General features: G+C 43.5%; 1 long non-coding RNA gene across 1 annotated transcript; it reads right to left on the bottom strand.

Annotated features, from left to right (window-relative positions):
- Nucleotides 1-1,788: 1,788 nt before the first annotated feature.
- LOC140685614 (uncharacterized) lies at nucleotides 1,789-13,161 on the bottom strand. The gene is made up of 3 exons (XR_012058865.1): nucleotides 12,602-13,161; nucleotides 11,865-12,288; nucleotides 1,789-1,954 (listed from the first exon to the last, which is right to left on the bottom strand). It is a non-coding gene; the product is annotated as an uncharacterized lncRNA (long non-coding RNA).
- Between the last annotated feature and the right edge of the window lie 822 nt (nucleotides 13,162-13,983).

Here is a 13,983-nt window from a genome sequence, read left to right as displayed (position 1 = left end):
CCTGTCTAGTTGTTACCGGCCTACCAGCATATCCATCTCTTTCAAGCTCTTTGGACCTTCTTGATGCTCATTTACCTCCAACCTGACCTTCTCATCACCAGCGGTGTGATTTTTCCCTGCCGGGGCCACCTTCTTTTCCTCAGTCTATCCAGGGTGCTGGTCCTGGCCAAGCTTGTTTCATCCTTCTGCCAATAAATGCCATGTTGTGTCTGCGTAAAACTGAGCTTTGAAGAATGCCCACACCTAGAAGCAAGGGAAGGGCAAGAAGATATTTGGGGCCAGCCTGTGTTGAGAGCCTCGCTAGGTACCCCTGCGGCACCTTCACAGCACCATGAAATCATTTTGATTTTGGCCTATAACCCTGTCCTTCAGTGTCTCCCCAGTGCCCAGTACAGAGTGTGGCTGCATACATGGATTCAATCAATATTTGTTGAATAAATAAAGGAAAAACTGGAAAGTCAGGAAGGACCTAGAGAGAATTGACTTACTTAAGTCAAGGAAGACAAGTTTTAAGAAAGAATTAGGAATCTTATGGTTTGCTCCTCACCCGTTGCAGCACTGGTGTGGCAGTTGGTAGGTGACGGTCACCCAAGAGAGGCAAGATAAGTGCCTGTCCATTCTTGATGCTAAAATGCACTCTTGACGTTATGCTGCCTAAAAGGGTTTCAGTGATGGCTATTTTTTCTTGTGCTACAAGATGCTGCATAATGAGGTAAGTGCCAGAAACACTGCCATAGAGGCCTGGGACTAATTGGATAACATACTCTTGGTGTATTCTGTGCAAATTATCTGAGTATCCTTGACGTTTACCTCTAATTCAGTGACTCACAGTCCTGATGTGACTGCTCTCAAGGTGTCTCTAAATAGCTCAAGTATCAGCAGACTCTCCAAATGATGTGAATTTACCTTCATCTGAATACAGAGTCCCAGGGCCCACCCCCAGGCATATGTAATAGAAATTCTTGGAGTTGGGCCTCGAAACCTGCATTTCTTCACAAAGCTTCTCAGACAGCTCTGATCTAGCACTTTGGAATCATTGCTCTATTCCATGTCCTCCCATTTTTCCAAACGAGCAAACGAGCCAGGAGAATGTGACTTAGCATTGTCACATTGTGCCAGGATTGGGGCCAGGATCCTGGCCTCCTGACTCCAGCTCCAGGACTCTCTCTACCATTCTGCTCTGCCTCAAGGTGCCAGACCCTTGAGCCTGACTTCTAGGGAACTGAGCGAGGCTTACCCACAGCAATCCTGCTCTGCCCGGCCTTGTTCCTAAATGCCAGGCAGCCTGTGGGGGCAGGGAAAGGGGCCGGCAGTGGGTGTGATGTAATGTGATCTCTCTGAGAGGCTTCTGCAGCCACAGTGGCAGAGCTGTGAGTCTGGTGAGAACCACTGTCCCACTGGTCTGCTGGGAGCCCTGCCTCCCCGTCCCACCCCCACCTCCAGCTGTGTTGGGCTACTATCAACCTCTCCCCACCCCATCTGCCAACAATTCCCCCTTCATTCTGTAGCTCCCCAGAGGTGAGGCGAAGAGGAGAGACGGTTATGCACATGTCTCCTTAGAATAAATGGCTACAAAGAAAGGAACCTAGGGGTTGTGAGAGGAACGGCTGCCTGGGCCATTGCCATAGCAACGCCTCCATCCTGCCCTAGCAGCTACGTGCTGCCTGGCACGTGCACTGTGTCAGGTCCCTGAGGGCACTGCTGTCTCTCACTCGCTCATGGTTCAGGAGTGAGTTTTTAATCCTGGTATTCAAATAATAATATCCAAAGGCATCCGTGGGACCTTGAACCAGCTGGAGCTGAAAGCACTTGTCCGTGGGCCGTCTCTGGAGTGTCCGGGACTCGGGCACCGCTCTCTTCCTCCTTCCGCAGGGCTGGCATGCGGTGGCTGCTTAAGTACTGTTGCATGAATGGCTGAACAAATGAGAATTTCTCTGAGGCTCGGTAAATTCTTCTGGAGGTGAGAGAAAAACCACAGTAGAGCAAGATAGGCCCCCTCCAGTTAGGGGAGACACACAGTGATCTCCAAGTTACTTCTAAGAGCCTCCCCTCTTCACGCCTTGCAAACTGCGTGCCTGCCGGCCCCTCTGGGCTGCAAGCCGCCACTGCTGAGGAGTCAGTAACAAAGTGTCTCCCCTGCCTGGGGCATGTGACCTCCTTCCTCTGCAGAATCATCCTCCCATACCTCTCCCACAAAACACAGACACACAGACACCCCCCCCACACACACACACTTTGGGAGAAAATCACACACTTTGTGTGAAATCTCCGTGATGAACATGTTTATAGGGAGAGAGAAGATGCTTGGACACCTGCGAAGGATTTGCCATCGTCATCAGAGCCCAGAGCACATTTAAAAACAGAGATCTTCAATATTCTTCGAGGGTGGCTTTTGAATTTGGAAATACCAAACAAGACTGGTGAACAAATTAGGTAAATAAACCAGATCATACCATTGGGGATAAAAGACTCCTTACACTTAAATAAATTGAGAGGCTTGGATTTTGTTTGTGTTTGTTTTTGTTTTTGTTTTTGCAGGGTCAGTGAGTCATTCGGGAAACATTCTGTGGGTGTGTTCCATGATCATTTCAGGGCCTGGGGACCCGGAGAAGTGGGGACCTGGGGTGGGATAGGATCTAAGGGTGAGAAGGGAGTCTCAGTCCCTGGGGAGACAAACAGGACAGAGCTGCACGCCGCCCCTGCACTGGGCCTCAGACCCCATCCAGTGCGACACCTCCAATCCACCAGCCCCTCCCTCTCTCTGGCCCCCTGCCCAGTGACAAAGGTTTGCCGAAAACGCCTAGAGGAAATTCAGCGGCACAGGCAGCCCATCACTGCAGGTTTTATGAGGCCCTCAACGCTGCCCATTGTTATCTTCTGAGCCTCCTTAATGGCTCACTTGCTTTCACAAGCTGTTTTGAATTTTTTAAAATATATTTTACTTATTTATTATTGTATGATTTAATTATTTTATTTTGGCAGTGGAGGGGGCAGGTATTTAGGTTCTTTTTTTTTTTCTAGAGGAGGTACTGGGGATTGAACCCAGGATCTCATGCATGCGAGCATGCACTCTACCCCTTGAGCTATGCCCTTCCCCCTCCGGCTGTGAATTTTAACCACTCTCCTCATGCCCCTGGGCCACCATCTCCTCCCTCATGAGGCACAGATAACTCATCTCATATCTTCCAGAGAAAATAGAGATTCTGAGACTGGAGCTCCCTCAACCCCACCCCCATACACCCATTTTCATCTTTCTAGGGACCAATCAGCCCCTTACCTCTTCCAGCTCAGGGAAGGAGGCGGGTCTGCTCCTGTCCAAATCTAAGGCCTCCTGTGTGATCCTGAGTTCACTCCCCAGGTAACTGGCCCCAGGAGCCTCTTCCTTTCTAGCAATGTTATCCCCACATCACAGGAACATACCAAGGCTCGCCCAGCAGTTTAAAAGCAGCCAGACCCGCAACAACAAACCCTTGACACTTTGTCTCTTCCAGGCACTGTTTTATACCACGCTTTTCCTCTCCAGTGGAAGTTTATTTCAAGAAGAAAGAATTCTTTTGGAAAGGTTAAACATTCTTAGGGTTTTTTTTTAAATCAGTATTTTAAGTTAAAAAAAATTTTTTTCCTTAGCCAAGAAACTGTTTTTTTAATTGAAGTATAGTCAGTTCACCATGTGCCTATTTCTTGTGTACAGCACAGTGTCCCAGTCACGCATATGCATACATGTTTGTCTTCATATTATTTTTCATTGAAGGTTATTGCAAGATATTGACTATAGTTCCTTGTGCTCTACAGTAGAAATTTGTTTCTTATCTATTTTTATACAGAGTGGTTATCATTTGCAAATCTCTAACTCCCAGATTTATCCCTTCCCGTTCCCTTCCCCCTCCATAACCATAAGATTGTTTACTAAGGCTGCAAGTCTGTTTCTGTTTTGTAGATGAGTTCATTAGTGTCCCTTTTTTCTTTTTCTTTGTTTTTTTTTTAATTCCACACATGAGTGATATCATATGGTATTTTTCTTTCGCTTTCTGGCTTACTTCACTTAGACTGATGATCTCCAGGTTCATCCATGTTGCTGCAAATGGCATTATTTCATTCTTTTTTATCACTGAGTAGTATTCCATTGTATAAATATACCACCACTTCTTTATCCAGTCATCTGTTGATGGACATTTAGGTTGCTTCCATGTCTTGGCTATTGTAAATAGTGCTGCTATGAACATTGGGGTGCACATATCTTTTCAAATTAGAGTTCCTTCTGCATAAATGCCCTGCAAGCCCACTCCTGGGCACATGTCTGGAGGGAACTCCAATCAATATTTTTAGAAGCCAACAAGGTCGTCATTTTTTTAAATTTTTTTAATTTAAATATTGTCAATTTACAGTGTATACAATGTCTTCTTTAAATCCCAGTTCTCTTTTCAGAGGCTACCTTTTTCCCACCATTTTCTTTTATACAGAGAATTATGTCTATTTTTACCTTTTCTCTTGCTATTCTCACATAGTGACAAGCATTCCATATTAGCATATATAGATCTGCCCTATTTTTTCCCAATATCCCACATTGTACTCCAAAGTACACAAAATAGATATATCAAAATGTATTTGACAAGTCTTCCTTTGGTGCATGTTTGGATCCCTCTTTTGCTCTTTCAAATAATATTTCAGTTACTCATCATACACTGATGCTATTCTGAATACAAATGTTTCTGTAGAATAAATTCCTAGGTGTGGAATTATGGGAGCAAGCTGTGTGCACATTGGGGACTGCAAAAGATGTTGCCAAACAGGCCCACCATAGAAAATGTACCCATTTACACTCCCACCAGCAAAGAATAAGAGTGACTATTTCCTAACTCCTTAACAACATGGAGGTGTCCAACTTTTTTTTTTACCTTTCTCAGTCTAAGTGAAAATGGTATTTTAATATAGTTTTAATTTCATTTTCCCTTACAATTGGTGAGGATTTTTTTTTCATGTGCTTAAGAACCTTTTGTATTTTCTTTTCTGTAAACTGTTCATCTCTTTTGTCCATTCTTACACTGGGTGGCTCTCTTCCTTATTGACATGTGGAAGCTTTTTATGTTAAGTCCCTTTTTATGATGGGTTACCTTATTTTTTCCAATTTGTTGCTTATATTTTGATTGTGCCTATGATGGTTTTTGTAATGCAGTTTTTGATTGTGGAAATGTATAAACAACATGAAATTCATCATTGTAACTAGCTTTAAGTATATAGTTCAGTGGCATTAAGTGTATTTACATTAAGTGCAACCATCATCACCATCCATCTCCAGAACTCTGCATCTTCCTGAACTGAAGCTCCAGACCCATTCGACTGAATTTATCACTATTTTGTTTTTTTTAATTTTTTTTTTTGGTGGGGGTGAGGTAATTAGGTTTTTATTTATTTTTAGAGGAGGTACTGGGGATTGAACCCAGGACCTCTTGCATGCTAAGCACACGTTCCACTGCTTGAGCTATACCCTTCCCCCATTCACCTTTTTCTTTTGAACTTTGGAGTTGTATATGAAACATAGAAAAGCTTTCTCTTTTCCCAGATTTTTTTTTAAGTAACTGCACACTGCTGAATTTATCACCTCTTTCTTTTGAACTTTGGAGTTTTATATAATACATAGAAAAGCTTTCTCTTTTCCCAGAATTTTTTTCTTATTCTAGAATTTTTTTTTTCTTCTGATCAATGTTTCTCAGTCCTGGCTGCATTCCAATTATTGGGGCAGCTTTTAAAAATTATGAGTGTCTAGGCCTTACCTCCACAGATTTTGATTTAAGTAGCTTGGGATGGGACCCAAACACTGGTAATTTTCTTTGAAGTATAGTTGGTATACAATAATATATAAGTTGCAGGTGTACAATATAGTGATTCACAATTTTTAAAGGTTACACTCCATTTATAGTTATTATAAAATATTGACTATATTCCCCGTGTTGTACAATCCATCCTTGTAGCTTATTTTATACATAGTTTGTGCCTCTTAATCCCCTCCCCCTTTGCCCCTCCCCCTTCCCTCTCCCTGCTGGTAACCACTCGTTCCTTCTCTACATCTTTGAGTCTGTTTCTTTTACATTATATTCACTAGTTTGTTGTATTTTTTAGATTCCACATATAAATGATATCCTACAGTATCTGTCTTTCTCTGTCTGACTAATTTTACTTCGTATGATGCCTTCCAAGTCCATCCATGTTGCTTCAAATGGCAAAAGTTTATTCTTTTTTATGGTAATTCTTAAATAAATTCCTGGGGTGATTCTGAAGCTCAGCCAGCATTGAGAATGACTGTTTTTGCATGTTTATAATTTCATCATATTTTAAAGCTTTTGGCTCATCTGGAATTTAAACTAAGAATGATGTGGAAGTTAATCTAGTTTTTTTTCCAGATGATCCATTTAATAAATGTGAACTATCCAAACTGACTTCAGAAGTGAGAGAAATTCCTGCCCCCAGCACGTAGTATTTGGGTGTTTGGGGGCAAGTGAAGCTCTCTATGTCTCAGTTTCTTCATATGTAAAATGGGAATAGTGATAATATTTCATACAAGTATTTAATATTTAATAATTTATTTCATTTACTATTTGATATCTAATTCAACCTTAATCTATTAATTTAATTGTTAAATTAAATATTATTAAGATTAATAGTACCATATTAAGATAAAATATTAAAATAAAATATTAATATGATATTATTAATGTGACCGCTATTGTTTCAGTTCAACAAATGAACACACGCAGAGCCAACACAGATCTGATGTAATGTTATATAATCATTACAAATTACACCTTAAAAGAATTTAGTTTAAGTGAAAAGAGGCTATAAAATTAACTTATTTAGATAAAAATGCATATACATTAAATACTGCAAAGAAATACACCAACGTATTAGCTGTGATTATGTTACCGGAAAACTGGGTCCACTTGTTGGTAGGTGTTGAGCCAAAAGACACAACTTCTCTCGGGAGAAGGAAGGATTCATTCTTGCAGCAAGTAAGGAGAACATGTGGATGTTTCCGAAAGCAGCGTCTCCCATCACAAAATTGGAGAAGTCTCAAGCTAAAGGTACGTGCAAATTCATGAAGGGGCTTGGGCCGTCAACAGAGTCCAAGCTTTAGTTGATGGAAGTCACAAGGGTCAGAAAAGGTCAGCATCATCGACCCTTGGTTCCAGCTGATCTGCTGATTGAGCACTTCAGACTAATCTTTGCCTTTGAAACAGAACTGGGAGTCTTTACAACTGACACGCTATCTTTGCTATTGTTACTTCTCTTACCTGTATTCTTTCACTCCCTTAAGCCCATTAATTACTGAGACCTGTTCAAAGGCAAGCATCGCGGCCAGGCTTAGATCACACAATGGCTTGAGCCAAAAATGGCTTCTCTTATGTCAAGAAAGCCTTGCCTGGTTCTCTTTCTCTGGAGACTCTCTACCTTATCTGCTTACAGTCATATTTGGGTGAAAGGAGAACATGAATTCTTTTTTTTTTCCTTACTTTTCCTATATTTATCAAGTTGCCTACAATGAGCAGGTACTGATTATATCTAGGGTGGGAAGGGGAAGGAGGTTTTGAAAATTGCTAAGACAGGTCTGTCGATCTGGATTCCATCCTTCAGCATCTGCCCAGCACTGTTCAAAGAGCCTGTTCAGTATATCGCATTCGTGTTGTGGAGAGCTTTATTGGGGGGGAGGGGGAGGCCAGCATTAGGACTCAGCCTCCAGACATACTCTGGACTCTTCTAACGTGGCTAACTGCCCTTGAATCCAGCATTGTGCTATCACTTTATCAACAGTGTCATAAAAGACCTTATCAAAAGCCTTGCAAAAGCCTCCATTTATTTGTTCAGTCAACAAATGTCGACTGAGTCTCTATTATGCTCCAGGCCTTGTGTCTGTCTATTTCCTTAACAGATGAGCCTAGAAATAATATTAAAGAAAGAAAAAGGTCAGGCTGAAATATTCTGTTTATTTTTCTTCTTTTGTTGTGGGGGGGAGTGGTAATTAGGTTTATTTGTTTATTTTTAAAGGAGATACTGGAGGTTGAACCCAGGATCTCATGCATGCTAAGCACATGCTCTACCACTTGAGCTGTACCCTCCCCTGACGTATTCTGTTTTTAAAAATCTCACAGTGAATGCCAGTGATTTTTTGCTTTCCCCAAAGTCTCACCAACTTCATTATTATTTTTTTAAGTAGTGTCATCTAGCGTCTGGTCTGGGACTGAAGGCAAACACAGCCAGTGGTATTTGAGCAAACTGTGTTCTACCCCTTAGGCATCCAAATGATTTTTATTTGGTTCTTTTCTTCCAGGCCTTCTGTCATTGCCCTAAAATGGCGCAGTGAGCACCAGTGGGGCCATTCCTCTGTCCTGCAAACCTTCCAGGAACTGGGCTCCCGGTTCTTTGCACCGGGAGTCTGGAACTCAACGAGACCAACAAAATCCTGGAAACTCTTCCCCTATCTTGGCATTCATGTGGGAGAAGCCCACAGGGACTCCCAGAGACTTTTAAATGCTAGAGAAAATTTCTCTGACCTCACTCAAATTCTTTAGAAGCTTCTAAACACCACTAAAAATACTTACTTTAACAAAGATAAAACCTATGGGGGAAGAGGGTAGAGCTGAGAGAGAGAGTGCCTGCTTAGCATGCACAACGTCTTGGGCTTAACCTCCAGTACCTCCACTAAAAATAATAATGAAATAAACCTCATTGCCTCCTGCCCCCTGAATAAATACATAAATACATAAATAATAAAACCTAAAAGTAAAAGCAGGTCTGTTCTTTCCTAATGCATAAAGGACTACTCTAAACTGTTAGATAATAAATCGAAACTTCAAAGAGCTGAACGGTGATTACTTGAATGAATGGCAAATGAATAAATGAGTGAGTGCTCTATAGTAACACAGAGTAGGTCTAACTAATGCAGACCACATAACGAGAGGTGCCAACTGTGGGAAAGCACTTTCCACTTTCAAATTTAGAAGGAAATTAGATATATGATCCTAAGTTCTTTTTTAAGGTGGTGCAGAAACATTTAAAATAATGCGGTCTTTAATATGGTGTCTTAGTGTAGCAAGGAGAAAATTTTTCCAGGGGGGTCCTTATTTTGGGCAGCATCTATTTCACACATAAAACTCAGGACTTCAGAGAATAAAAGTTTCTTAAGCAAGTGGTTCCAGAAGTTTGATCTCTAACTTTCAGCATAACTCAGAATCCTCTGGAAGTCTTGCTAAAATATAGATTGCTGGTTCCCACCTCTGACTTTCTGATTAAGCAGGTCTGGGATGCAGGGAAAAGGAAGAAAGAAAGAGAGAAAAAGAAAGGAAGGAAAGAGAGAAAGAGAAAGAAAAGAGAGAAAGAGAGAAAGAGAAAGAAAGAAAAGGAAAGAAAGAAAGAAAGAAAGAAAGAAAGAAAGAAAGAAAGAAAGAAAGAAAGAAAGAAAGAAAGAGAAAAAGGAAGGAAGAAAGAAAGAAAAAGAAGAAGGAAGGAAGGAGGAGGGAGGGAAGGAGGAAAGAAAGGAAGAAAAGAAAGAGAGAAAGGAAGGAAGGAAACCCTAAAGGTGATGAAAAAGAAAAGTGTGAGGGACGCTTGCCGGAGGGGTTGATTCTTCTATAACGAGCTACAGAAGGAGCAAAGGGGGAAACCCTGACAGTAACAGCTAACATCTGTGAGCGATGCCAGTGTGCTTACTCATGTATTCATTCATTCATTCATCCTCCCATCAGTCTGAGGAGATGGGTGGCATCGTTGATGCCATCATCATCATCATCATCATCATTTCCTTTCAACAGATGGGGAAACTGATGCACACGCTAGTAACTGGAAAAGCCAGGATTTGGACCCCAAAATTTCAACTTCTATGTTAACCTCCACGTAACCTCCAACTTAACCCCACATTACAACCCTTTCTGAGGAAGCTCTGATCACCTGGCCAGCCTTCACAAAAGCAGGTCTAGGATGGTATTTAGCCCCAGACCCTCTCATATAAATGCCTTATGGATAGTCAGAGGGTCACTGATAAATGTGCCCCTCTCTTAAGACCCAACACCTTCCACAGTGGGTGTTTATCATTTTCCCCATGTCACGGATGAAGAAAGTGTAGCTCAGAAGGCGTTAAGTTCATTTAAAGCATTGTCATGTCCGAAGCGTCCCACTCTCTGGCACTCAGCACCGTGCGCCTCCCAGGGAGGCACCCTAACCACACCGGCCCTCCCCCCAGCTCAGCGCCCGCCCAGCCCTCTGATGGGATGCTGTGCGCCTGGGCAGGGTCTCCCCACGCAGCCACCCTGAGTCACGTCAGCCTCACAGTGTGGTGAGGAAGGAATATTTTGGGGTTTTGAGTCCTGGCTTTGTCATTTGCAGCCTGTGGGGCCCCAGACCCACCCCTTAACCTCTCTGAGCACAGTTTTCCTCATCTGTAGAATGGAGATTAAAAACAGTGCTGATTTCTAGAGCTGTTGTGAGAATTAAACGAAAGAATGCACCAAAAGTGAGCACTGAATAAATGGAAACGCATTTCGTTACCCTCTGCCTCCGTCCCGTCGACCCTTCGGCCGCCCCTGGCTGTGTTCCCAGCCCCTGTGCAGAGTGGGGTTATAGAGGTGCTGCTCACCCCAGCAAGCGCTGGCAGCTTGCAGTGGCCCGAGGCCTCTGCTTCGGGCACTCACTGGGCTTCCTATGTTGTATGAGGGCCCAGCATTCATTTATGGCTGAGGCTTCAAGTCTGAGCTTCTAGGAGCCCCCAGGGGATCTGCTGGGGGTGGAGAGGAAGAAAGGAGAGTAGGAGGCGAAGGAAGGAATGGGCTTCGAAGAACAATTTCTTTTGAAGGGAGTTTCATGAAGTTTTTGCTTTATTTTCCATTTGAAAACCACTGACTGGCAGCATTGTTTCTATGAGGGAGACTGTGTTTCAAGTCCAAGACTATACACTTAGGACACAATCTGTTCCTCTTGCAAGAGTGACATAATCAATGAGCCAGTCTCAAAATGCTGCAAAAGGCAGCGAGACAGAACCTGGCCTCTCAACCCAGACACGAGAAGCATTCTAAGCTTAAGAGTAGCTAGTGTACGCGCCTCTTCTTTTAACTAAACACATCTATTCATTCAACAATGATTTAGGGGGGAATGTATAGCTCAAGCAGTAGAGTGTATGCTTAGCATGCACAAGGTCCTGGGTTCAATCCCCAGTGCTCCTCTAAAATCAATCAATCAATCAATCAATCAATCAATCAATCAATAAACCTAATTACCTCCCCCCACCAAAATAAAAATAAAATAAAAACAATGATTTATCCAGGTCCTGACATAAGCCAGCCTCTGAGGCCAGCACTGGGGATACTGAGATGAATGAACTCTGGGCCCAGCCTCCCATGAGTGGTTTTGCCTCATGGGAGAGACGGATGGGGACGCTATGAGCTCCCTCAGGTGGGGCAGGAGTACAAAGCGACAGAAAGGGTTTCCAAGGGGAAGAGTCAAGCTTCATGAGGAAAACAGCACTGGATTGAGACTCAAAAGCTCAGCAGGTGCTGGGAGTGGGGTGAGTCTAAAACATGGAGCGTCGCATGGGAAGGCAAGACAGCAAAGCACAGGTACCAGGCAGGCCCACCACACACCTGCCCCTAACTCCTCTTCAGACTGCCCCTGGATCAGTGCACGCGAGATCCTGTGTCCACTCCCTAAGAGAATGAAGTCTCTGTCTCTCCCAGTCCTGTGGGCTCCTGACGTTAAGCCCCGCTGGCCTTCAAAACCAGATGTCTTGGGGTCTCCTCCTCCTCCCACTGCCGGAACCCTGGGCTGGGGGGCCTGACGGGGGTGCTCAAAACTCTCACTCCCGTGGGAGGGCCTCTGTGACTTACCTGTTGTTCAGCTTGTGGGTCGCCCACCACGGAGGTCACGGGGCCCAACTATATCATGAGACCCCCCGCCTATCTTCCTGCTGTGGCTCTGTGTCAGTGTTTCCAGTTGAAGTAGACCTTTTTTGCTAGGCTTCAGTCTTTTGGGCTCTTCAGCAGTCAGTGGTGGTTTTGTTGTCCTTGCGAGCAGAGGGGAGCTTGTGGTCCTGCTACTCTGCCATCTTGACTGGAAATTTTCCCCTTCAGACTGAGAGCACCACGCCCACAGGCCCCGAGCTGGCAAACCATGTTAAACTGGTCATCAGGAAACGTGGCTGCTGACTGGATGGATGTGCTCCTGACCCAAAGGCGCAAACTGGCCAGGCTGTCCCATGACGTGCTCAATACAGGTGATTTTAAGTAAAGCAGCCAATCACCCTGGCTCCCTCTGGGATTTACACGGGAAGAATAGCAGACATTTGGCCAGTAAGTAAAGGCAGAGAAGCAAGACACCAGACTAGACAAGACCCAACACACTAAAGCCGCCTCTGTCCCTACCCCAAATCTGAGTTCTACTTCAATCCTGTTCTGCATAACAAATCATACCCAACCCCCACGGTTTACTACAACCATCACTTTATCTCTCAGAATTTTCATGAGGTAGGAATTTGGGAAGGGCTCCGCTGGATGGTTCCGGCTCAGGGTCTCTTAGGCGTTTGTAATCAGGGGAGAGGAGTTAGAACATTAGGGAGCTGGCGTACCTGGGGCTGGCAGGACAGCTGTCTCTGTATGTCACCTCAGAACTTCCCCATGCTGTCTCTCCCATGAGCTGACTGGGACTCCAGGACAGTGAGCCGACTCACACAGCAGCTGAAGGCTTCAAGAGGGAGCGTTCCAGCCAGTGACATAGAAGCCCATGAGACAAGCTCCAGTGAGGTCAGCAGAGCTGAAGCGTAAAGCATGAGGGGGGCACAGGGAAAGATAAACCTGGGGAAGTAGGCAAGGACTTTCATGCCCAACCAGGGAGACTGGACTTTTTCCTACAGGTGTCCACTCATCCTTCTAGGCCGGGGTGGATGGTTTCCATAGGTAGATGGCCTCTAAGGGGCAGAGACTGGAAACTGGTGGTTCACAGAGCATCAGGCACGGTGCTTGAATATATTGTAAATATTCCTTAGACTGCGAAAGTTCTTACAAAAAAGTCAGCATTTCTGGCTTCTTTTGAAAAATTAGGAAATCTGGTCACACTGGACTCTCCCTCGTGCACAGACAAAACACTGGGAAGATAACAGCTGTCCTCTTTAAATGGGGTGTGTGCTCTCCAGTGAGCCACAGCCCACACTGTCTCCTGTTGCATCACAATTGTCGTGGTCCATTATTTATGTTGACTTTGTAATAAACATGAGCAGGTGACCTCTGACCTCAGGCTCCCCACAGGCAAGACCTTTTGTGGACCCAGGCTTTCAAACCCCCCTCTGGTTTAACACTTGGCTATGGACTGGAAACATTCTTTCTTCAGTCAAAATGTAGTTTGCTTAAACTAAAAATAGACCTACCATATGATCCAGCAATCCCACTCCTGGGCATATATCCAGAGGGAACCCTAATTCAAAAAGATACATGCACCGCAATGTTCACAGCAGCACTGTTTACAATAGCCAAGACATGGAAACAACCTAAATGTCCATCAATAGATAACTGGATAAAGAAGATGTGGTATATTTATACAATGGACTACTATTCAGCCATAAAAAAGAATAGAATAATGTAATTTGCAGCAACATGAATGGATCTGGAGATTGTTATTCTAAGTGAAGTAACCCAGAAAAAGAAAGGAAAAAAGAGATATCATTCATATGTGGAATCTAAAAAAAAAGAAAAGAAAAAAGAAGACACTAATGAACTTAGCTACAAAGCAAACAAACTTACAGACATAGTAAACAATTTTATGGTTACCAGGGGGAAAGAGGGTAGGAAGGGGTAAATTGGAAGTTCAAGATTTGTGAATATTAACTAGTATATATAAAATAGATAAACAACAAGTTTCTGTTGTATACACAGGGAACTATGTTCAATATCCTTTAGTAAATTATAATGAAAAAGAATATGAAAATGAATATATGTATGTATATGTCTGACTGAA

This window comes from Vicugna pacos, chromosome 15, assembly GCF_048564905.1.
Source record: "Vicugna pacos chromosome 15, VicPac4, whole genome shotgun sequence".
In the NCBI taxonomy this organism is placed as follows: Eukaryota; Metazoa; Chordata; class Mammalia; order Artiodactyla; family Camelidae; genus Vicugna; species Vicugna pacos.
The sequence above is the reverse complement of the archived record's forward strand: the minus strand, read 5'-3'. Positions and strand labels throughout refer to the sequence as shown.